At 49.2% G+C, this 21,151-nt stretch overlaps 1 protein-coding gene across 3 annotated transcripts in view; it reads left to right on the top strand.

The window, feature by feature from the left end:
- Positions 1-327: 327 nt before the first annotated feature.
- The window catches only part of GDPD5 (glycerophosphodiester phosphodiesterase domain containing 5), a 156,914-nt gene continuing 136,090 nt past the window's right edge, over positions 328-21,151 (top strand). For all 3 annotated transcript variants that reach the window (XM_032201666.1, XM_032201682.1, XM_032201643.1), the window contains exon 1: positions 328-505. The gene's annotated coding sequence lies outside the window, so the exon portion shown is untranslated. The remainder of the gene's footprint in view (positions 506-21,151) is intronic.

Below are 21,151 nucleotides of genomic sequence, written 5' to 3'. Positions count from 1 at the left end.
AGCATCCCAAAGCTTCCCCAACCCCTCAGGGGTCTCAGGGCCATAAGGGAACCCCCAAACCTGCACCCTGGGGGCACCTTGGGGGGTACCCTGTGGGTACCCCGATGCTTGCAGCCGGCCGCATCCCCATAGGGGTACCCCTACTAAGAAGGGGCTGGCAGCTTTCGGGCGCAGCCTTCCTCCTCCTCCTCCTCCTCCTCTTCTTCTTCCTCCTCCTGCCGCTGTCTGGGGCGGAGCTCGCCCGCCCCCAGCCCCCGCCCCGCTCCCGGGAGCGGGCGGCGGAGCCGAGCCGAGCCGCGCCGGGCTGCGGGGACAGGGACAGGGACGGGGACAGGGACAGGGACAGGGACAGGGACAAGACGGTGCCACCTCCCTCCTGCCGACCCTGCGCTGTCCCCAGCCCCCGCGCTGCAAGGGGACAGCGGGGGGACATCGCTGGCAGGGGCCGTGTCCCCCCCCATCCCACCCCACCTTGGCGACACGGAGGATTTCCCAGTGGCAGCAGGTAAAGGGCTGGACTGGTTGGACTGGGGAGGTGTTGGGGGGGACTGGGGGGCTTTTTGTATCCCCTCCCCAAAGCCTTGGGACCGGCCCCGGGGGTGCAGGGTGTGCCCGGGGGGTTGATGCTGAGCCTGGAGGGGTGTTGGGGTTTGGCCAATACACAGCTTTTGACACCCAAAAGGTGCTGCGGGGTTGACAAAAGGCATTTTTTTCGCCCAAAATGCGCTTCCTTACCCTCTGCGCTCCCCCCCCCCCAAAAAAAAAAAAAAAAAAAGTAAATAAATATTTACCTCACCTGGCTGGGAGCATCCCAAGCAAAGTTGGGAGCCGATGGGAGCTGTCGCGCGGTGGGGGACGTGGGTGGGCACCCACCTGGGATGGGTGCCCGGGTGCCCCCTCGGCTCCCCAGGACCCCCCCAGCTTCTAGGGTGTGGATCCAGCCACCCCCCCCCCCGGTCTCCTTTAGGCCATACTTGTTTTACAGGTAACTCTTCATTTTTATCCACCGCTCACAAAATAACGCCACCCGCCGTGTCCCACAGCCCCGGGGCTTCACTCCGGGCTTGTCCGGTGCTGTAAAATCCTGAGAAAGCAAAATCCCCAATGGGTTTAATGACAGCTCGCCTGGAAAAGGGGAGAGGGAAAAAAATCCCGTCCCTGTTTTATGGAAGCTCTCTCGCTAGTCCTGTGCGTTCGCTGCCTAGAAAACTGGGCGTTGAGGAGTTGAGTCGCAGTGGAAATGTGAGCTCGCCTCTGGAAAAGGTCTGTTGTAGCAATTCCCGGTGTGGAAGCTGCTAAATTTCGCCCTGGCCAGATGGAAATGGGGATTCTTCAGCCAGAAAGAAAACAACAAAAAGCATTTTTTTTTTAAAAGGTTTCTTCTAACTCATAAGGATTCACAAGGATTTGCTTTTTGGGGGTGGGCTTGCACAGCCACTATTATTAGTTGTAATTGTGTGGTCTTAAGGTTGATTTTGGGGCTGGGAAGGGATAACTGGTACATGAACATAACAACGCTGCATGTGAGATTAAAAAAAAAATAATAATTATGGTTCTCTTTGCTGGCTCTTTGTCCCCGTGTGAAGGAAAAGGAGTGCTCGCTCGGTGAGCCCCCCCAGGGCTTTTTGTGTTAGGAAGTTACGCGGGGCACGGGGAACCCCACCACGCCGGGTGGATTCTGCCTTCTCCTCTGGGAAATTCAAAGCATTGCTTGTTGAGCAAAAGTAGCACCAGGGCTGCTTCTTAAAGAGCTTTTTTTTTGGGTTTGGATCCTGCACTGAATGCCATCTACCTGCTCTCCCTCTCCTAAATCTCCAGCTTGTTCTTGGCAGGTGTGGTTGGGGCAAAGCTGGAGTCAGCGGGCTCCTTGCCTTGCCATTCACCTGGCACCTCCACGTTCGTGGGCTGTCAGATTGCTGCGGGAAGCAGTCCGTCAATGCACTGCACACCCTTTGTCCACATGGTGCATCCTTAAAAGTTGCTATTTTAACCTGTATTCCCCTCGCCGAGACCTGATGCGTCTCCAAGCCGATATTCGGCAGCACCCAGCTGCTCCGTGATGCACCAGGTACGGCTTCGGCAGCAAAAATAAGCCCTGCTTCGAGGCAGAGTTAATTTTGGAGTGGGTGTCTCTGTCAAGCTGTACTTTTTTTTTTTTTTTTTTTTTCTATTAAATAAGCATGTTCTGCACGTTACGCTCCTCCCTGCAATGAATTCTCCACTTGAAGGCGAAGCATGACTGATGTTTGTCTTGTGCCTCGACAACGAGCAAAGAAAATGAGTTCGGCTCCGATCAATTTAGTCGGTGTCAGGCTGTAGATTCAGAAGCTGCTGACTGGGAATTAATGATAAAAGGTTGAGTTTTTAGCAAGGCAACAAATCGCTGTTATGAGCCAGGAAGGTTGTAGCGAGATACCGAGACATCTGCGGGGCCGGGGGGTGCTTCTTGCACCTTTATCCAGAAAGTGCTGGGTAAATTTCATCGTAAATAACTGCATGAATATTATTGTAGTGTTTCACTCTGCCCAATGCAAAAATCAGTATGTATTGGGTGCTTTTGTGGTTGTGTTAAGTGTGCATTACAATAAAATGATATTTTAAGTTGAGGTCAAGATCTTGGCAAGGAATGGCTCCTTCCCCCTTCTTGTTTGCTTCGAGGTGTTTCGGTGCTGGCAGGTGGTGGAAGTCAGACCTGGGTGCCCTTTTAAAAGACGCACCTGCAGGGGATATTGTCCTTTAGCTGGCTTTTAAGTCTGTCTGAGGGCGAAGATAAAAGGAGATGGTTGCACTTTGAAATACTCACGGCATTGCTGCGGTGCAGCTGTGGGCTTGTGCGTCGTGGCTTGGGTTTAGCCAACGCGAAGAGTTTTGGGGTTGGACGTGGATGGGTGTTTAGGACTCCTGCAAACACGGGGTGTAGTAGCACACTTTCCCTGAGGGGTGATGCTGCTTTGAAACTGCTTTTCTATGGGAAAATATCCCTGGGGGGGCCGTGCTCCTGCCCAAAAGTGCTGTAACGAGATGCTTTGCACCTTTTTGCTGGTAGGGAGATGAAGCAATGGGATCCACCTGGCCACCACTTGGCTGCTGCCATAAAGAGGCTGCACCAGGTGGGAATTAAGCCTCAAGGAGACCAAATGGGGCTGGGGGAGGTTCTGGTTCTGCTGGTGGCACCACAACAAGCTCTGCTGGTGCTGCGTGAGGAGGCTGGGGCTGGTTTTGGCTCTGCGATGCCAACCAGGGCACTTCCAGGGTGAGCGGTGCCTCTTGGCTTCTCCTTGTGCTTTTGTCACTTAGGATTGAGGTCCCAGGGTGTCACCCAGGGCTGTAGCTCCCCGGGGACACCGCACAGAGCTGGACATGGAGCTGAGCAGTGCCTGCTGCTCAGAAGAGGGCAGTGTGACACCAGCGAGCTGCTGCTGTCCCCTAGCCCTGCACGGAGGTACCCCCTTTTCACCCACCCAGGGCTCCGGGAGGGTCCCTAGGGTGCCATTCCCAGTCCCCTTGTGGGATCCCAGTGCCCCATTCCCCTACAAATCATTTCCCTTCCAGCTATGCTCTGTGCGCAGCAGGGCGCTGACGGTGTTTACCAGACCTTTGCAGGCATATTCCGTGCATGATGCGGGGAAAAGGGATTTAAAGGATTGTTTATAGCCGTTGCTTTTGCTTGCCAGCCCGTCTATAAACAGTGATTAGGTGCAGCGACTTTAATGCATGGCTCTGCTTTCAAAAAAAAAAAAAAAAAAAAAAAGAAAAAGAAAAAAAAGAAAAAGCTGCAGGCTGGCGTTTGGCTTTGCTGCTTTTTCCTCTGTAGCTAACCGCCGAGTTCTCCCCACTTCCTCCAAAAATACCCACAGATACTGGCAGGACAACTGCCTGAACGCTTGCTTAAATAGCCTCTCGTTGCTCAATAACCCCCCGAAAGCCTTATTTTTGTACGTAATTAAATATTTGTGTAACGCCTCTGCCAAGAGAGGGGTTCAAGGTACGGCGTGTTCCCCCGAAGGGTGTTCAAACAAGGACCTTCTTGGGTGGCAGTGGGAAATCTTCCTGTGCTTGGGTCTATCACGCCACACGGCGTGTTTGCACATACTGAATCCATTACCCGTCTTGATTGAGCTCTGTCTCTTTTTGCCTGTCTGGCCTTTGGGCAGGATCAGCTTGATGAGAAACGTTCCTCTTGCAAATGTGTTTTTGGCGCTGGTTTTTGTGGCTCTTGCGCCAGGTATTGCTGAAATGGGCTCTTTTTAAAAGAAATTTTTCTTTTCTTCTTCCCACGGATGAAGGGTGGGATGGGGGTAGGAGAGAGGCAAGCCGTGCCTCGCCCCAGATGATGCACAAATCTGGGCGCTAGCTCCATCCCCTATCTGTGTGCAGTCCTGCTGGTGGCGAATCTCTTCCTGGGAAATAGCTTGTGCTGGTTTTGATGTAATTCCTGAGCCATGACAAAATCAAATCCTCCTGCTCTCCAACCACTGCGTCCTCCGTGCTGCTCGGAGCCGGGCTCTCAGCAAAGCCTTGTGCGGTGCTCAGGGTCTGAGCTGCTGCATCCTGGAGGAGTTGGATGTGATGGACTGTAAGTTTTTTTTTTTTTTTCCAGGAATGCTTAAAAGAGCCTCTTTCGCTTTCAGTTTTACCATGTGGTACTGTGTTCACACAGCTTTTATCTTCCAGCTTTGCCTTTAAAGCAAGTTTGCCTTTTAAAATGTTTAAATCCTCGTTTCTCTCTTTTAAATCCCTGCAGTTTCTGTTAGCCATTGTAACTTGTACAATCTTTTATAATTATAAAATAGCCACTCCATGGGTTTCCCTTCCCCCATGGCAAGATGAAGTGAAACTTTCCTCCCCCAGCCTGAGGTCAGATGCAGAGTGCAGAAATGTTCTGTCTGGGTGCTGGTTTTAGCTGTGCTGAGCTTTGGGCTCACACACGCACAGGTTGCTCAGGGAAAGCATCTTGCTTCTGATTGAAATAGCACAAGGTGAGAACCAGTGTTTCCTTTAACAGGTATTTTGGATGTGGCATTAAAAAAGGCGTAATGGACTGATTGTATGCTTTGGTGTCTGAGTGTTTGAGCTGCTCTAATAGAGTGGATCTTGAGCCACTTGCCTTGTATTGATGAACCTCTTGTGTTGACAGTCACCTCATCATAAATTGTATTGCCTCAGTCTCAAATCAAGTTACTGGTCAAGTCAGGATTACATTAGAAAAATACAAGATTAAATTTTTTGGAGTGGGAGTCAGCGAGAGAAATGTGGTTACTGGTTGGGACGCAGTGCCCAAAGGCTGTGGGCCATCAGGGTGATGCACCGAGGGCCGAGCGAGGCTGTTGGGAAGCTGATGTGATCCTGGAGTGCTCCCTGAAAGAGCTTGGAGGGGATTTGGGGCTGTGTCTGGGCTCGCTGTCCTGCAGTGAGGGTAGAAGTGTGGTGTTAAGAGGCAGGCTTGGCCCTTTTGAGGTGCCCTGTGTGTGTCACCAGTGCCCAAACTCTGCCCAAACGCCCTGGCTTTGGGATGGATACCAAGGGCTTAGGCTTGTTTACAGGGATTTACCAAGGCAAAGTCTCGCTGTGATACTTGGGCGGATTTTGTTTGTTTTTCTTTTTTTTAACAAGGGGTAATTAATGCTTTCCTTGGGATTAAAATATTTCCTGTGTGTCTCAGCTGTTGGTGTCGGAAGGACTCATCCAACCCTTTGACCTCTGGCTCTTTGGAGACAAGGAAGGCTCTGTGGGGGAGGCAAGGAGTGTACAAAACCTGTTTCTCTCTTACCCGACTGCTTTCTTGGAGGCAGAAGCCCAGGGTAGAAAAGTTTCTTGAGGCTGTCAAGTCGGTGATGCTTTGTAGGCATTCACCTGGCGGAGCAGTGATTGCGTTTGCAGGTAGGGTGGGAATTATGGTGTCACTCTGCCTGCTCGTTATCCATGCATCTCCTCAATGAGACTTTAAACAGCTGCTCAAACCTCCTCTGGAGTTTTTTTGGGTTGGGATTTCTCCGTCCATGGCTTGGAGCTGTGTGCTGTAACAAGGGCTGAGCGATCCTCGTAACCCGTGTGTGGGTTTGGGGTTGTCAGGAGCCCTGCAATTCATCGAGCAGAGAGGTGAGGTGAGACCTTCGGCTTCTCAAAACTGCTATTTTTAGCCCTGTTCCTGTTAACATGCAAATTGTGTTTATCGCAAAGGACTGCTCTGCGCTTGCCACGCTGAACTTGAAAGCCTTGCTTTCCAGCTTCTACTGAGGTATCGAAAAGCTTACCAAAAATATGTATTTAAAAACACGTATTTAACACTTTCCCCATGTTCACAATCCTGTGGACTCCTGAAATGCTCAAGATGTGCTCTGTAAATGCACAGGGGAGGGTGGCTCCATGTTTTGGGGTGAGTTATCCCCTGCTTGGGCTTTGGCGTTAACTTGGAAAGCTGCTGGTGTCTGACAGCCTGCGAGTTTTTTGCAGTTCTGCTTCCTTTCTACTGCTTTTCCTCCCGCCCCAAGCCTGGAGACAGCATCAGCGTTAAAACAAAGCAGCTAAAACTCATCCTTTGCTCTGAATGAATCACTGATGCAGAGCGCTTGCCATCTTCATTAAAAGCCTGATTTAAAGTGCAAGGTTTACAGCTTGGCTGGAGACGCTTCCCTTTATCACGAGTGTTTCCTAATCCGCCCCCTCTGCGCGAGGATGTTTCTTGTTTGCATCCCGGGGCTCTTGCTCTGAGAGCTGCACGTTAAAGGAATGCGGTGTGCTCGTGGGCAAGCCAGCTGTGTATGTTAAAATGTTAATGTGGTGGGAGTAAAGCGTGTTCTGGTGTCTCTTAAGCTGTCAGGGAAGTCTTTGTGCCTTGCAAGGTCACGCCGCTGCATAGACGTGTGTTGCTGAAACAAACTGTGCAGGGCCTCTGTACGCAGTTTTGTTTTGCAAAGAAGAATAAATCTGCTCGTGTGGTGATAGCAAGGGAGCTGCTGTCCCTGAAAACACGGGCAGGAGGGTGGAGTTGAAGGCCAGCACCCAAGGAAGCGTCCGTCCTTGTGGCTGCACCTATCAGCCCTGCAACGTGCTGGGGTTTCAGCTCTGGTCCTGGCCTTGTGCAGGGTGACTGGTTAGGTGAAGCTGCAAAAACTGCCATCATTGTAGGCATTTTAACTTCTATTTCTTAGTTTGTGTGATTGCAATTGATTTAATGAGCTCAAAACTGGAGCTGGAAGGGAGTCTTTGCAAGAGGGTCTTTGGCTTTTGTGCCAAATCCTTCCTGAAAGCCCTCCCTGGGGAGGTGAGCATCTCTCCTGCTGTCACAGGAGCGTTGCTGGAGGCAGGAACCTGCTGGGCTTCCTTGATGTTATCAGTGGGGTCAACACAACAAATTAGGAGATATTTCTTCTCAGAAAGAGCGGTCAGGCCTTGGGACGGGTTGCCCAGGGAGGTGGGGGAGTCCCCGTCCCTGGGGGTGTTCAAGGAGAGGTTGGACATGGTGCTTGGGGACAGGGCTTGGTGGTGACACTGGTGGTAAGGGGTGGTTGGGCCAGGTGATCTTGGAGGGCTTTTCCAGCCTTAATGATTCTGGGATTGTAACACCTACCTTGTCAGCCCTTTAAAATAACCCTTCCAGAGCTCCTTGTGTATGGCTGCTAGGCTTTAGCATCTACCAACCTTTTTTCCTTCTGCTTTTAAGTGGAAAGTCCTTAAGTGAAGCAAGCTGGAAGCTGTGAGCAATCTGTAACCAGGTGGATGTATCTGGCAACCCAAGCTCCATCAACAACTTTTAGCCCGGAAAATTGTTCTCCCTTTTTAAATCAGAGGGTGCTGGGGAGAAGGTGAGCGGTGCCACCAAGGTGGGAGGCTATGCTGCAGATGCCACCACGTCTGCTGGCATCTGGGGACATGCTTAGTGCTTGGTTAGGGGGTGGCCAAGATTGGTATTTTTGGGCAGTGAAGAGCACAAGGAAGCAGTGAAACAACCAGTTTCATAGGCAAGGAAAAATAGCAGGAGCTAACGCTACTGTCTGCTCTGGCTCGATGAGGATTGACCCCACACAGGTTCTTGTGGGGTCGGGGCAGAGCACCCTGCTGGCATCTGGGGGAAGCAGGAGCCTTTCTGTGCCTCTTTTATCCCCAGGGAAGATGAAATTACATGGCCTCCAGCTAGGATCTGCCAGAGCTCTTGGAGAAATGCACCCACCTAGGTATCCAGATAAAGCCTGAGCGTACCCATTTCTTTCCTCTGGAAGAAGAACGTGGGGAGGAAGCTCTTGAAAACAAAGCTGATTGCTCCACTTCTGGGTTCGATCTTGAATGCAAGGTTGATTCCTACAGGTTTTGGGTTTCCAGCCCTCCAAACCTGTTTGGTTTGCTCTTGTCCTGGATCGTGATGCAAATCTATCTCCACCAAAAGTTGCTGATTGGAAATATGCCCCTGCTTCTGGGGGGCTGTTGCAAAAACTTGCCTGCTGCAACGCATCTAGCAGGCTGGAAAAGCTTTGGTGCATGCTGATCTCAAGCTGCATGGCTGAAAAATGATGCTGGGAAGCTTTAATGATGCTGGTGACCTGCCCTTCTGTCACCTGGTGTGGGATGGTAAATTCCTGGGCTGGAGAACGGGCTGTGCTGTGCTGGGAGGAGTGGACAGAGGTCGGCTGGATAATAACAAGGCTGGGTTTGAGCCGGTGACCTGAAGGTAAAGGCTCCTGCTGGCCTGAAAACCCCTCATGGCTTTATCTCGATGTGCTAAATGCCGTTGTATTGCAGTGGGAATGTGATTAGTTAGCAGGAATGGAGCCTGGCAGCTTGACTGTGAAGCTGTAACCTGAAGTCCAGCCTTGTAGGGATGTGAAGAGTTACAGATCTCCTTCGAAGAGCAGAACGAGCTTAGACCAGGGGGTCCTTTATTTCTAAAAGTGTCAGCTTATGATGCTAAAAACCCTTATATCATGACAGTCCTTAAATCCAAGCTTCTGGGGCAATAATCTGGTAGTGGTGAGTGGTGTATTAGAGCCACGAGACCATTGCTTAAGTTCTCTTGGCTTCTTCCCTCCAGGCATAAGGAAAATATTGTCTTTTTTTTTTTCCTTATTTTCCTGAAGTTTGCAACTCAGCTGAGGGTTCCCTGGAGAGATGGATCTGGGCTGCTGACTTAAGGGCCAGAGGCTGTCCTGCTCTTCTCCTTGTGGTCTGGATGTTGATGACTTTGCTGCGGAGCTTGGGGGTACATGGGGTGAGCAGCAGCGAGCCACCGAGGTCACGAACTTGGGGAAAACTGTCAAAAAAAATAACGTGTCCGCTTGCATTTCTGCAGCTTCCCTCCATGGGCATTACGTGCTGCTCTCTATCTCTGCTGATATTTGCAGTGGCGATAAGAGGCTCGGCAACAAGTGTGCTCTGCAGCAGATAAAACTTGCTGTGCGCAAGAGCTGTTCCAGCCGGGAGCTTATCAACCCTATTAAAACTTTACGGATCAGCCAGGCTCGGGAGAGGTGGGTGTTTCGGGTCCTTTAGGAGAAATGCTCAATGAGGAATTGCACTGAAGTACTGCTGCTCTGTAAGTCCTGCTCAAATGTGCTTTATTTATTTATTTTTTTTATTTTTTTTAAAGCAGGGAATAATCTGGGGAATGAGGCTTGTGAAGTTGGCCAAGGGTTTGGCTTGCCTGCAGCCAGCTGGTTACTGCCCTGCAGGTTTGTGCGTGTAAGGAGCTGGCTGCTGATTGAGGAAGGTGGTAGCTGGTCACAGTGTGGGCTTGAATTAAATCAAGGAATCCTCCTCCTCCTGCATCTTGCTGGGCTGCTCTGTGCTTGGAGAAAGAGCTCCCGGTGCTTTTGTGTGACTTGAATGCCAGTGCAGAGACGACAAATCTTCCGATTTGACTTGATGCTCTTTTAGGGCACCTGCAGGGATGGTGAAAACCTGGGCTGAAAGGGTGCAGTGGTGTGGATGGAGACCAGGAATCGCCTGGTTCCCACCTTGATTTGGAAGCACCTAATTCCCATGTGCTGCCCAGATGTACCGAGATGAGTGGAGGGGCTGTAGTCTGAGCACGAGCAGATCTTGTCCTGATTTGGGCAGCTGTCTCCATCTGTACGCAGACTTCTCCATTCTCTTGGGATTTGCAACTTGTGGCCTTCTCCAGAGTGCGGGTGCCCACGGCTTCTCTCTAAAAATATGAATTAATTCTGGGCTAAACTCCTGAGGAGGGAGATGTGATATCTGCTGTACAGGGGAGTGGTGCAATCAGAAGTGTTCAGAAATATCCTTTTTCCCTTTTGGCACGAGGAAATGGGACCTTTCATCTCTGTCCTCCCCAAAACTCCTTCCCCGGGAGGGATGGAGCCTGGAGGTCGGAACCAGATAGCCAAATATTTCTGGTGGCAGAAGTACTCATGCTTTCTATGAAGCCATGCTCCAGGATTTTGGGTGCTTGCTCAAGGAATGTCAGCCCTGGAGGTGCTGCAGGTAGTCTGAGCTGCTGGAGGAGATGGCATTCAGACAAAACCGGGAGCAAACGCTGTGTTGCTGTTACACACAAGGTCAGTGTGACCGTCGGCTTCCCAAATCGGGCAGTTGGGTTCAGTGTTTCAGCAAACACTTGCTGCTGCTCAGCTGTGTAATCAGCTAACAGGATTTAACACGGCGTCCACTGTTTCTAACTCAGTGTTGTGTTAGCAACGTAATCAAAAAAGAAAAAAAAAAAAAGGCCAGAGTTAAAATAAGTGGAAATGTGAGTTCCTGGGGCTATCCAAGTCCAGTACCAGACAGAGAAACCATCTGCTTTCTACCAGGATTAATGCACTAACAGTTACATCAGAACTGACTCGAAATGTTATAAAGCTGGGGATAAAGAACATCTATTGGCACTTATTACATCTCAAAGACCTTGTGCTTAAGGCAGCATCTCCTGTGAAATTTCTCTTGCTTAAATAGCACAGCTGGAAGATGCAAACAGCATTTTGCATTGAGGGAAGGTGGTTGCAGTGACCACAGGGTCATCTTCTGCCTTGGAAGCTGCAAACTGGAAACCCTGACCATTTCATACTTCTAGAGGTGATTCTCTGCTTCAAGTTGGAAATGAAACAAAACCACAGTGGAGCCTGGGGTTAGGTCTAGAAGGAAAAGAAGATAAGTGGTGGTAGGAGGAGGCAGCAAACAGCTTAGTGTCTAGGTTGTGTACCGTCACCCTCAAACCTTCCACGTGCTGGCATCAGATTTGGATCTCAGCACAACTTTGTGTTCATGTGGTGGTCTTTATTCTTTATTTTTTTTCCTCCAACACCTTATAAAGCTCCAGAAGATAACTACTTAAAGGCTTGTGGAGTCCCAGGAGGAATGTGTACTGGAGAGGAAAGCCCTTGTCTGAGGGTTGCTGTTTCTGGAGAATACCCAAGTGCTTGACCAAAAATCAGGACTTCACACCCTCCTTGCACATGGCTCAGCTCTGCCACTGCTAATTTTAGCTGCCTACCCTTAAACACATCGCTGTGGTTCAGCTTTGCCTGAGGCTGATGTGATGTTCTGCTCCCAAACTCACCTTTTTTTAATTTATTTTTTTGGGGGTGACAGTTCCCATATGTTTGGTTGCAAAGGGTTGGCTTTTTTTTTTTTCTGGAAGGAAAGGTATGAGATAAATACTGCCTCAAACACTTGTGGCTGTCAGTTCTACCGAGCCAGCTCTTTTACAGGGGTGTGAGTAAAACCCTGTTATGTCTCATGCACCATCAAGTTTAATGCCTGCTAAATGGCAGAGCTGCTGAGGGGAAGCACTGGGCTGAGGCAATGCAGCCGGTATTAAAAAAAAAAATAAATACGGCTGCAAGTGGCTGAGCTTCCAAATAAATCGTGCTGTGGATGCTTGGTGAGTGGATACGAGGGGATTGCTGAGGTGTCTGGATTCTCCCCAAGGCTCGCTGCCAGGTGGGAGACTTGGGAAGGCAGCAACTACCTGCACATGGGGAAAATGTTGTGTCCCAGTGGTAATAAATCCTTTCCTTGCCATGAAATACAAGGGCTTTATTTAAATCGTTTTCCTGTTCTAGCATTTAAAGCAGCTACAGAGTTGGATCCTCTAGCTTCTTTTAATGTTGTAAATGATGGCCAAAGTAGGGTTGGTCATTTCCTTCTTTTTTAGGTTTATAGGGCTGAAAGATCTCGGTGCCCTAGAGGCATGGGTTTTGTGAAGACCTGTGTGCCATGGCCATCCTGCAGCTCTCGGGTGCTGGAGGCCTGCTCGAGTTGTTGTCTTTTGATAATACCTGCTTAAGAAATTTTATTTTCTGGAAGTTATTTTGCAAAACACCAGAATTTGTTGGGCAGGATAAGCAGGACTTGTCTGAATGCACATCTCTGTAAGAATGGCTTGGTCTTGATTTTATTTTTTTCCCTTTACCACCTGAAAAAAAAAATTAAAATACAACTTTCTGCTCTGCAGTTCCAGCACAGATGGCACAGGCAGCATGAAAACTAATATCCTACTGCTCCAGTCCAGCATCTCCTTCAGGAAAAACCTTGCTGTGTGACGAGGACACAGAAAGCACTGGCATGACATCTCTTGTGGGAAGCAGTGGAGATGAGCTGGGGACAGAGTGAAGTGCAAACAACGTGTTTCAAGCTCTTTGCTGCAAACACAGAGCCCTGTGGGCTTGGACAGAAATCTTAGGACTGTTGGGACTAAAAACCATTGAGGGTCTTGCTTCTGCAGATGAAGGTCCTTCATCCTTCATGCCTGAGCTTGGATTTTCTCCCCTTCCAGGGGAGATGATGCCTGCTCTGCATAAGTAGTACAACGAAGTGTTGGGGATTACTGCTGTGGGTGTTAATGTATTTATTCCCTGGGGGGGTTAAAATCCCTTCAATGGGATTTTCTTAAGCTTAAAACACAGTGACCCTCAACACTAATCTTCCCATGGAAAGAAGGGGAATGTTTTTGGGATGTTTTTACTTCCATGGTGTTATTCTATAAGACTAGCTCTACTGCAGTCCTGTGGTTGTATCAGTCTCTGACCTTCCCAAAGAGTGCCTGATGCTCCTTGTGTGGTTTCCTCAAGCCACGCGAGAGATGGGGACAGGGAACATGCTCCTTTCTTCCTACCAACGCTATCCTGTGGCCAATTATTTTCTATTACAGATGACTGAAGAATGGTGTAAGCTGGGAACGGGGCTTTGTGGGATGTTATGAGTAAGTAATTGTCCTGAGATTCATGGCAAGTGTTTGCTTTGACCTTCCTGAGATCACTGGGAGCAGTTCTGTCCTTGGCTAGCTGGTGGTCTGGAAGCTTTTCTTCTCCCTTGGCCTCAAGAGGGATGTTTGCTCAGAGGAACTGGAGAACTCTGAGTCCTTCCTACCCAGCAAGATGAAGGCATCTGAAAGTGATTACCCAGGGAGAAGAGGCATTGGGTCTTGTGCGTGCCATCTGCCTCCTGTTTCAGCCTGGGAGAGCTGAAGCAGAGTCATTCATCCTGCATTTTAACGTGAGAAATGCTTGGATACGTGTCCTTGGATGCTGTGATGTGTAATGAAGCCTGGGGTTGATGTTGCGGTGATGAAGGGAGGATGCCTGAAGCATTGGGTGATGTCTGGGGCTCATTTGCCTGCTCTACGCATGTATTCTCAGTGGCTTTGGTCAAGGAGAAAAATGTCAGCTGAGGACACAGCACTCCTTCAGGATGGGTGGTGGGGCAGTACGAGGATGTGAAGACTTGAATACCATAGAAAGGCAGGTAGATATGTAAGTTTTTCCCTCCTTGTGTTATCCTCTCACAAATCCAGCTTCCCTGGTGCTGATCTTGGGCTGACTGTACTTTATGACTGCTCTGGAGAAGAGTTTGGGTTCAAAAATGAGTTGTTTAATGTCAGGTGTCTGCTTCCAAGTACACTTACCACCAGCTCTGGCCATCCCCTGAGATGGGAGGGATACCAGAAAACCTGGTGTGAGCCACGTTTTTCTCTGATAATTGTTTTTTGGGGGGTCACTGTGTTTTTGCTCAATATTTGCCACTTTGAAGGTTGGAGTTAAAAGCCTGTACAAGCCACCTGCAGGAGTATTTTTCCACCAATTTTCCATACTCACCCAGAGATGTGACACAAGAAGCTGTTGAGCTGTCGCATGTCAAGAAAAGCCTCATTCCTGGAAAATGCCTCCCTTAGGTGGGCTGCTCGGCCTGTTCCTGCAGTGATGCTGGTGGTTTGAGCTGGTGAACTCAACTTTTTGGATGCCTGCTCTAACAAATGGAAATACAGCCCCAGAGATGTGTTCAGAGTATCTTAGCTGTCTGGCCAGAGGGAGGGAGCTTGCTGGGTGGGCAGCACTTCAGATGCACCACTGGTGTAGATAAATGCCACCCAAAATCACATGCACCCTGCTTTCTCTGTTGGGGGTGAGATGCTCAAAACCAAACCTACCTGAGCTACTACTGTTAAGCTTGTGGTGAAACTGGGATTAAAAGCCTCATCCTTCAATCCCTGTCCCCAAATGCTTTGTGTGCACCCTGTAGGTCTGTATTCCTCTTGCAATGGGCAAAATCTGCCATGGAGAGCTTGAAGGTGATGGTTCCAGGCCACGGGAGGACTGGGATGGCATCAGCAGGGAGCAAGGTGACTTGGTGGAGATTCATCTTGGTGATGGGCTGGGATAGATGGGGCATGCACGAAGGTGATATAACATGCCCAAAGGATGGGATTTCTGGGGGAGTGGTGAGAGCAGAGATGAGAGAGGGTGCAGAAAGTGCTGTGTTGGAGGCTGGGCTCTGTACTTGGCTCCCAAGCTGAGGAGCTAGGCTTTGCTCTGGTATTTTAAGCTGAGCGTAATGGCATTCTTCCATGTGAGCAGTGATGCAGAGCCACTGGGGGACTATAGGGATAAGAAAAGAGAACCTGCAACAATTCTCATCCTTCACATTTCCTTCCTAATGGTCTTTGTCTAGTGTGTACCAAATGATGAGCACGTGTGATTTCTGCCCAGCGATGGATGGTAGCTCAACACCACAACTCCTTGCAGCGTTGGATGTGACCTGCCAAAAAATAACTGGGAGCTCTGTGGGGGCTGGCGCTTGGTGAGGGGCTCTGGTGTCTTCATCCCAAACGTGCCCATGGGCTGAGTTCGTGGAGCATCTCTGGAGCCAGTGGGGTGTGAAGGTGGTAATGGGAAAACCTTCCTGCTGCTGTGGCAGTGACACGGGGCTGTTTTGTTTTTTGAAAAAAGTGAATATTGTTTTAATCAGGACAGAGTTTGAGGCTGCTCCATGCCCTTGCCAACCTTGTCAAGCCCAATTTTTGCTTAGTGGGGCTAATAAATTGGCGAGCCTCCTGTGGCACAGCACAAGCTAATGGGCAGGTGGGGCTGCTGAGGAAGTATTCAGTCCCTAAAATACTTGGTCTAAATCTGCTCTGAGATGTCATCTTCCAAAAGGTTTCCCTGTTACCTGAGTTTTTGCTGGAAAGTCAGTGACTGTGAGGGACAGCGGTGTGGTCTGTGCGCTGTTAGGTGTGGGGAGCTTTGTGTGTTACTCAAACCTTACTCAAACTTGTGGCTTTCTGGCAATATAGGAACTTGCAGTGCTGGTACGGCAAGAGCTTGACCTTTAATGAGATTGGCCGCCCCTTGCGGTGTGAGGCAGGATGCTTTGCTTCTGCCAACCCTTGCTGAGCAAGTATTTTGGTGCCCATATTTAGGTGTGCGTTCCTGTGAGCACTTGATGAGTAGCTGCAGAAGAACTTCCAGCCTCTTCTGTAAAATGCAGCTGTGGTGGCTTAGTGGCCATTACACATGGAGGGGAGAGCAAGGCAAGCTGCTTCATGGAAATTTTTTCTTGCTAGGTGCAGCAGTGGTGCTTCTTCAGGGTCATTTGGGACCAGTCTGGAGGCTGCCACTGGGTCGTACGCAGCATGGCTTGGGCATGTGGGTCCGAAACTGCTTCTGACGTGGCATGGGATGCCCATTAGGTGGTGACTTCAGAGCTCCGCGTGGTGCCCAGACATGTGCAGGCTGCCCAGGCAATCATTCAGGCCTTGTTCCTTCTGGTTTTCCCTTGATCCTGCAGCACTTGGAGAAGGGACTCGATGCCCTACTGCAGGAAGGGCTTTGCTGTGCAAAGATGTCCATCTTCTCTCCCAGAATGCTTGCGAGTCTGCTTGCAGAGCAAAATCAGGTGGATACTTAATCCAGGTGGCTGCTGAAAGCATGGTTAGACATCTCAGTGCCTTGAGAGAACCACGTGTGCCACAAAGCTTCCCGTGCAACACCTGGCTGAGCAGGGCTTCAGGAGATGCTGGTGAGCGTGCTGGTCTTGCTGACCCTGTTCCTGCCTGCTGGCTGCAGCAGTGACAGTGTTGAGCTGCATCCAAGCTGTCACTCAGGGCAACGACTCTACAGCAAGTCACTGGCCTCCTGGTGCTGGTTTTGGCAATGGGGAAAGCTTGGCTTGGCTGCCTCTATTTATAAAGCTCAAATGCATTTGTCACCCAAGAGCCCGATCACTCGTAATTATAACGTCAAAGAAAATCACACCTCTTATTTCCTGCCTGTGTACCTGCTTTCTTGCAGTTTACCTTTCTCTGCCCCTCCTGTTTTCTGATGTTTGCATGCATCCTATGCTTCAAAGGCTGTGGTGTTTCAGTTTTATAATCCTTTCTTTTTTTTTTTTTTTTGTGGGGCATGAAGGTCAATGCTGCCGTGGCTTTTGCCAGTTGTCCTGTCCTGGGTACTCTCTGTGCACTGTAGCGCTGCTAGGAAGGTTTTAATTTTTCTTAGAAGTAGTTAAAATTTAAACAAGAAATGAAACGCAGAGGTGGGAGCTTTGTGTGGGAGTTTTTGGTGATGGACCTCACTTGTGAACCTTCAGTGTAGCAAAAAGGGCTTCAGCAATGCTCCCTCCTGCTTTTTCCCTTGCAGTGTTTACATTTTCCTCTCTAGCCCGTTGGCAGTGACTGTAAAACTCCCATTTATTGACACTGTGCATAGCACTGAGCTTGCTGCATCGATCTGGGTGCTTAAATAGCACAAAGATTTTTACCTTACATCTGGACCGGAATAAACCCTCAGCAAACCCGGGTGCTAATTTTGGCACCGCGCACCCCTCTGCTCCCTGTGCAGGGCAGCAAAGTCACAGGTACTTAGCAGAGCGACCTCGGAGGAATCTTTATCTGGGTGGAAACAGATGGAGTTTGACTTGGTGTCAATCAGCTGCCTAGAATAACTTAATTTCAATGCAGAGGAAGCGGAAAGGTGCAGCGCTGCCACAGCCTGGATGCTGACAAGGAGGAATTTAAGCTTGGAGAGCGGTGCCTGGTGTGCACGCTGATTATTTCCACGCTCCAGAAGCTTGGCCACCAGGAGGAAACTGCACTTGTCTCTTTGCACAGGTCTCTGCTTGGGAAGGTGTTAAGCAGGGCGTTGTAAAGCATCCTCTTGATTGCAGCCTGGTGGCAGATCCCAAAGCTGAAGGAGTCTCTTGGAGAAGGGATGTCACACTAGAGTGGGGTGAGGACCTAACAGGTAAGAGCTTCGAGTCCTTTTCTTTTCCTCTGCAGCTCTTGATGGTCACCTCCAACACTAGGCCAGCTGTGTAGTTGGGAATGAGCACAGAAATGGAACAAATTTCATGTGGCTTACCTGCTTTTTTCTTTCTTTTTTCCCCCAAATAGTTTGGTGCTCTCCTTGCTGGCAGGCCTTTTGGATGGGGACCTGCTGGGGTGCTCAGCCAGCTGTGAGCAGTCTCCTCTAATTTCCCTTCTCTCCTTTTCAGTGCTTCATGCACTGAAGTTAATCTTGCAGAAGGGCCTGATGTAGACTTTGCAGAGCACTCTCGTGCCCAGGGCAAGCAGCCTTCATGGATCTCAGCTTTGTGCCCGGATGAAGGTGCACAGTGCTTTGGGCCATGGATAGTTGCAAGCCATCCTCTGGGCTCTGCCATGGACCCAGAAAAGCTGCCTGGTGCTGCAGACCAAAGAGCCTTCCAAAGGCAGCTTCTACATTAGCTTTTCATTCTCTGGGGAGAGATGCAGGACCCTGGCAGTGCTGTGGGTCTCCTGGTACGTTCAGGTTTCTGTAGCTCCAGGACTACACAGGCTGCTACTTAAATCTTTGAAGAGCTGCTGTGGTCGTTCCACAAACCTGTGGAAAGGCTGAATGTGGTTTCAGGATGGCTCCCCCGATTTGTCGGGTAGAGTTGTTCACCAGCTTTGTTTTAGTGGCTTGCTGAGGCCTCCAGCTACATTTATAGGGCTAGTTAACAGCTATGCAATGACCTGTCATCCCCCCAAAATGGAAAACCAATCTGTGGAACTACCCTAATGCTTGGCAGGGAAGGAGACAGCAAGTTGCAGCTCTCCTTTTTGCTAGCAAAGACTTCTCTGAAGGCATTGGATTGAATGTTGGTCCTGGTCTCTTCAGCCTCTGGTGTCACTTATATGCCAGGAAAGAAAAACAGCTCCAAAACTTGCCTGCCTTGAGCCTGTTGTCTGTTGCTAAAGCTCTCATTTATCAGCTGTTTTTACTGAGCTAGGGATGGGACTGTTTCCTTAGCCACCCCTGCTCTCCCTTGAACGGGGTGTAAATATCTCAATCAAGAGCTTTTTGGGGTGTCCAGGGGAATCTGATAGAGTAATGATACTGCAGTACAGCTTTCAGCAGCACACGTGGATGCTCCTGCCTGTCTGTGCCTGGCTTGTTGGCCAGGTCAAAAGCTAGAGGAGGTGGAATAAAGGCAAGACTTGACCATTGCTACAACACACAGCTCTCTTAAATGCCCCTTAATACATTGCAACTAACTTATTTAACCCCCCTGTCTCTTGCCTCAGCGAGTTTGGGCCTCTCCTAAGCAATAATTAAACTTTAACCTCAGCAGCCCTTGCTAATGTTTGCCTTTTGCTTTGGAGGAAGGAAATGTGATCCTAATCGTTAGATCAAACGGCATCTGTACTTCCATTGGGGGGGAAAAAAAAAGTAAATTTGTAGTGGGCTTAATGAAACCTAGAAAGATGTACTGGATGGGGACAGAAAATGGACAAAATTATATGCCTTTTAAAAACTTTTGTCTCCTGGAGTTACTGCAAGACTTCCTCTTGTGCTAAATAGGGATTTTTTTTTTTTTTTTTTTTATCCTGCAAGCTTTCAGACAAGAAAATGGCCTTGGAAAGCAGATGTCAGGGCTGAATTGCATGCTTCTTCCCTTAGCGTTTGGGTTGAAAGCGTTCCTTAGAGACCAGCGCCTGCCTCTGTGGAGATGCTGATTGAAAAGCTACCGATCAGGAAAAAAAAATGTTAAAAATGTCAGAAATTTGACTGTCTTTCAAACTTTATAAGTCTCTCTAACTTGAGACCCGTGGAGTGCTTGTGTGTGTATGGGAAGCTGGTTGCTATAGCAGAACTCCAGAGGTCTTCCAGAAGGCACCTGTGCTGCAGAAGTCCTGGAGGGGTGGGTTTTGGATAACCACGTCCCTGTTGTGTAGTGCAGGAGTATCTTATAACCCATCTGCTTGTTGGTAACTGGGGTGAGATCTGGCTGTAAACCCCAGGACTTAAAAGAGCAGCTTAATATCAAGCCACGTGGGAGATTTGAAGACCTTTTTCTAAAGGTGAGTGGTTTTGTTGCTCCTCTTACCTTTGGGGATGAAACCCAGGTGTGCCAGAGCACCTTCCTCCTGTCCTGATACACATGAAACACCACGGACAGCTGGGTGGCAGCCACTGGTTTAAGAGAAAATGGAAGGAAATCAGGCAAAGGGACGTGGAAGCAGATTTTTTGGTCCTGGGTCCTGGCTGAGTGCTGTTTGGTCTCCGAGGACCAGTGAGTAGCACAGCAAAACAGGGATTACCTAGGGGGGAAATCTAGGAGGATGTGATAATGTGGCTGATAACTCGCTGAGGAAACAAATAGACTGAAAGGAAATACTGTTTTCTAGCAGCCTTGTGTACTTTGTTTTAGGTTGAAATCCATGAAAACTGGGGAAAACAAGAGGAAGGAATTTATCTTGGCTTAGGGAAGATGATTTAAGCTTACCAGCAGGATCTCTTTCCATTGGTAGTGCTGTGCTGGGGCAGGGCTGTAGGATGATGCTGGAGGTCTTGGGATCCATTTGGACAAGGCTTTGTGCAAGGCTGACAAATCCACCTCTGGATAGGGGGAATCAAGTTGGGTGACATCTCAAGGGTCTTCCAGGCACTGTGCTTTAGACTTCTCCCTCTCCTGGATGTTGCCAAGACAGCCTACAAGATCATTTGGCTTGTCCCTTGCCTGTGTCCTGTCCTCTGCTTGGTGGAAAGCTCATTTCCAGAGCATCTATAGGAACTTGTAAGATCTTGCAGAGGAAGGAGTGGTGTCTGACCTGATATTGTAGCGGTAGTGTGGAATAATGCAGAGGGATTTGTAGGAAAAAGGTTAAAGATAGTGGGACATGTGAATGATTAGCAGATGTGTCCAGTTTCCTTTGGGAAGAGGTGCAAAACCATGATGTTTTTAGCACTAAAAAAGCAGATGGGGGGGAAAAATTTACCTTAAATGCTCCAAGAACCTCCAAGCATGCAACTGCTTTGCTTCTGCCAGTCATCAGGGAACCTGATTAATAATCAGTTAAAGGTGTTAGTTCAGATAGAGATAATTCAGTTGTGTGCCATGACCTGTACTTTGTGGGGCCAGGAAGGGTCTTGCATAGTGAGCTCCTGGAGGCTGGGGTGGCACAGGGCTGAGATCCAACAGTGGGTTGTTACTGGTGTTAGTGGTGAAGGACAGGGTGGCTTTGGTGGGATTAGCACTAAATGCTGTGCACAGGAAGGTGCTTTGAGGCTTCAAACATTTCTTGAACTTCTCCTGTTTGAAGGAGGAGGTATGCTAAGGCTTTTGAGACAGTGTCGGCAAAAAAAAAAAAGTACGGTTATTGCACGATTGTTGTGTGCTAATAGGATTTAATTTCTGCAAAGCTTTTGATGAGAAATAAAACTACCTCAAAGGACATGCAGGTATTTTGGGAAGGCTTAAGTGGAATAAAATTCAGCTGTGATCATGTTACAGCGGGGAGACTTGGAATTAACTGAGGGGGGAAGCAATGAATTTTACCATTGCTAAATGGAATGTGCACGGCCACATTTCTCCTGCTTATGCAAGCATCCTCAGGGGGTCTTCCCTGCTGGAAAGAGGGAGATGATGCCCTCAACTTTGCTCAATGAAAGGGGAAAAAGGG

The sequence above is a fragment of the Aythya fuligula genome, chromosome 1 (assembly GCF_009819795.1).
Source record: "Aythya fuligula isolate bAytFul2 chromosome 1, bAytFul2.pri, whole genome shotgun sequence".
Taxonomy (NCBI): domain Eukaryota; kingdom Metazoa; phylum Chordata; class Aves; order Anseriformes; family Anatidae; genus Aythya; species Aythya fuligula.
The sequence above is the reverse complement of the archived record's forward strand: the minus strand, read 5'-3'. Positions and strand labels throughout refer to the sequence as shown.